Consider the following 4,125-nt stretch of genomic DNA (forward strand, 5'->3'; position numbering starts at 1 on the left):
TGCCGTGTAGTATGCCTGTTTGTGTCTCATGAGGGTTTTTAAAGTGCAGGAGTGCAAATATGCAGGTGGAGCTTGTCTCGTGACACAACGTGGCTCAGGGCGAAACTGTGGGAACTCCCTCTCACTGTCCTCAGCGATTACCTCTGCGGTGCCCGCATACACATGCTATAGCAAAGAAGCTATTGTCATCTAGACACACTGAACACATTATGTGAGAGGATGGCCTCTCTTTTTACTGCGTGGAAAAGAGCAGAAAATAGATCAGGAAGTGGGAAGAGAGAAGGAAAGCAGACAAAACCATGTCAGACCCCCTCAGGGCAGAGTTACATTGTGTAATACAATCTTCTGCACCCCACCCAAATAATCTCTTTTAAAAACACTTAGTCTCCCACTCACAAAACACACACACACACTCACACACACACACACACACACACTGTCCAAACCAGCAGGAAGAATTTATTTATTTTTATCCATGTGACAAAGTTTTTCTCACCTTTTTGACGTCTGGAAAATAAATGTATTGTCTGTAAGATGTTGTGGAGAAATCCAGTGAAGTTACACTGGTATGAAAAAAGTGCAGATAAGTGCAGCTCATTTAGGGAATTTTTAATTTATTGATTGAACTGAGCACGTCTTAGATTTAAAGAATCAGAGTAGATTAAATCAAATCTTTTATTAAGAAAATAATCCAGGGTTTGTCAGGGACAGACAACTATCAGGAAAAGGGAAGTTGTTTTTTTTTAATAACAAGAGGATTATTTTAGTTATTTAACATTTAGCAGGAGATGATCTTTAATCTTTTTCATGTTCCACACTTATATCCTGTCCTTGCAACATTTACTTATGTGGATGAAGTCCCCACAAACCCAAAGAAACCCATGTCACTCAGTATGAAATGTTTTTGGAGCCATTTTCACAGAGCTAGTGTTAATAAAAGTGTTTATTTAAAAGTGTATAATAGGTATAAACTACCTGTGCAGGGGCAGGTCTAGAAGGTAGCACTTAATATCATTTATAAGGTATGTTTGACATATGTTTTATAGATTATAGGCCAGTTTAAACACAGGCAATCATTTTTTCAGCAAATACCTGAAATCACTTATTGGCACAACACTGTCCATGTGATCTGGATGCTATCGCTATCTTTTTTCAAATAGCAGACACACAACTGGACATCTTCTTTCAGTGAAGTTGAAAAGTCAGGTTGATGAAGCAATGACACAAAGAAAAAAACGTATTATTATTATTATAATGGAGAGTTTTTTACATTTTCAAAACGCTGATAGTTTAGACGCAGCATGACTGACAGAGAAGATTTGCAGTGGTCTGCAGAGTTACAGCCTGGAGTAAAACATGCAGTTGGTGCACACAGAAATGCAGTGGCAAAATATGGATTCTAAATCCACTACAATGCACATTGTCTGCTTGCAGTTGATACAGTTAAGCTCCTGAGGCAGCATGTTCTTTAACTCATTTGAGAAGCCATAGACTTTCATGTAAGGCTCATACATTCACAACGAATGGCTGGAAGTTCAGCAAAAAAATGTATATAGGCCAGCCCAGAGAGTTTCAGAAGCTTGGTATCAGAAAATGAGCATGCAGTCACTTTGCATGGTGCAATATGATGGACAGTCTACCTGCAGTGCTCCAGGTCTATTAAGATATCGCTAACGAGGGAAGTAAAGAAGGTCTGTGGAGGTTTAGTATATAGAGTCATGGAGGGCAACGTATTCGACTGTCTACCCACTGTTTTAAGTACATTAAGTACATTAAGTGAAGGAGTCGGCTTTCTATTTTTGCCTGTCTTTATGTAACATCATGTATGTCATTTTCTGTCTTTGCAATGTGACCTGCAGCAAGGTTATTATAGTTAACTACAAAACATATAAAACATTTTAGTTTAGGAATTTTGAAAAATTAAAACTGAAAGGATTTTGTGACCTTCGAAAACTAATTTAGAGGAAATATCCTTATTTTAGTGTTTGTTAGTTTGGTAAACATTTGAATCAAAACTTGCCTTATGAGGCTTTGATAGACAAATATCTATTGTGGATGTCCACGACACTGTGAGTCAGCTGCTTTTAGAAAGTTCTGTTTTTATTGTAAAACCTGTACTGACTTTCCAGAATCTTGCCTCTGACACACATACATGTACAACATAGTTAATGAAGATTAAAAATAACACAGAAACAAACTGAAGTGAATTAAAGAGTGAACAGCTTTTTGTATGTAGTGACAGTTAACTGTAACAAGCTGCCTAGTGTCTTTATCTTCTTTTATTCCCCGATGCAGTCTAACAAAGGGTTTAATGACAGAACAAAAGCGTCTACGTGTTTTATATAGTTTCAGGTGTTTGTTTCTTAACCACATTGTCTTTGTGGTTAACAGGAGACCATTCAAACTCCACTTAATATTGGTTTTTAAAGGCGTGGCTGTCACTTTAGCTTACGTGATCCGGTTGTTCAGTGATGACGCGACGAATCCTACTTCCGGGTCTAAAGTAGTCTGCGTTTAATATGGCTTTTGTGTTGTTAACATGTTTAATGTTATGTATTTTCTTCTATTTGATCTCAAAAAGCTCCTAAAACAGTCAGTGATCCCTGTTGACCTCCCTCGGCTTTTATTACCGCTAATCATTTATTTAAGCTCAGTTTTTAAAACCTTAGGATGTAACTACAGCCCAGCCCATGCAGCAGTATATGAATGACTAACCTCGTATTGTGGATGGATTATCTCAGTTGTTCTCCTGGCTGAAGTTTGGTCCTTTTACAGCATCCTGCCATGCGATTACATTTGTTCCTGACCACCGAGAACACTCACGGTAACTTTTATCGAGTGGAAAAAAAAGTTAGCTTGTTTATATTATGCTAACGTAGCTGTGTCGCTAGCGGTCACGCAGCACATCATTATATAACAGCTAGCCCAACTTCAGTAACCCTACAAACGTCACTGCTGTTTAGTTTTCTGTCTTCATTTATGCTGGAAGTGATAACAGAGCTGTACGTTTTAATTTGTTTCCAAAACCCCGCAGTCAGGACATGCTATATTGTATTTAGATAGAAGCTAGCGAGCTAACTCCCTGCTAACTTCTAACTCCGTTAAATGTCATAAATTCCGTTTTCATGGATGCCTGGATGTTAAACTCAATTGTTACACCTGGTAGAGCAGAACGCTGATCATTTTATTAAAGATGAAAAACTTTAGACAGTTTTTCAACTCTCAGTAATGCCACAGTGATCGTTTGATATATGGACCTGCAGCGGAGTTTAGACCCAGACACGGCTAGTGACGTCAGACTGAACAACCGGATTGGCTTCCTTCAGCTGCTCAGCTGTTAAAAGGTTAGATTTGTCCTGTTCATGTGTAAAACTTCTTGTTTGTGAGGGAACCAAGCCCTGTAATCGAAGTAGGAGTATTTTATCATCTATAGATGTGCAAGAGGGCACACAGTTTTTAGAATGTAAAAAACGTTAATCATTGTTTTATTAATGCTTAAATGTTAATCAATCTTAAAAGACTGAGCCCATTAAAAAAATGGTAGAAACACCTCTGTTCCTTTAACTGTTCCTGTGCCTGTTAATTTCTCAAATATCAATTCCCAGAAAAGCAGAAGATCCCATTTGTTGTGGTCACCATAACTGCGGTGTTTGCTCGCCCCTCCTCTGCTACTGTGCAGCTTTGTGAGAAAAACAAATTCCACAACGAATTTAAGCTTGTAATGCAGGTTGAGCTGAGAAATTATGAAGGACGATTTTGCAGTTGTTTCAAAACCAGTGGGAGGGCCAAATGCCGAAGTCTGCGCAGGCTTCCCCCATTTTTAAAAAACTGAATCATTTAGAGCAGATTCACTTCGAAGCAGTTCTTCTCTCCCTCCCTCTTTCTGCTGTGCTGCATCTCACCTTGAAGATGAATTATCTAACACAAAACAGAGGTACAATTAACAGGCTGACTCACCGCACTGGCAGATACCTCTCTAAAGTCCCGCACAGCACACATCTTTTGTTCCGTCGCAGGGAGGGTGAGAGGCACATACCTAACAAACCGGCAGGCAGGGCGAGGCCGAGCCACATTCCCATGTCAGGAAGGAAGAAAAGAAACAAAGATGCTGCTGCAGAGTTGTCA

Source organism: Maylandia zebra, linkage group LG11 (assembly GCF_041146795.1).
Source record: "Maylandia zebra isolate NMK-2024a linkage group LG11, Mzebra_GT3a, whole genome shotgun sequence".
Lineage (NCBI taxonomy): Eukaryota > Metazoa > Chordata > Actinopteri > Cichliformes > Cichlidae > Maylandia > Maylandia zebra.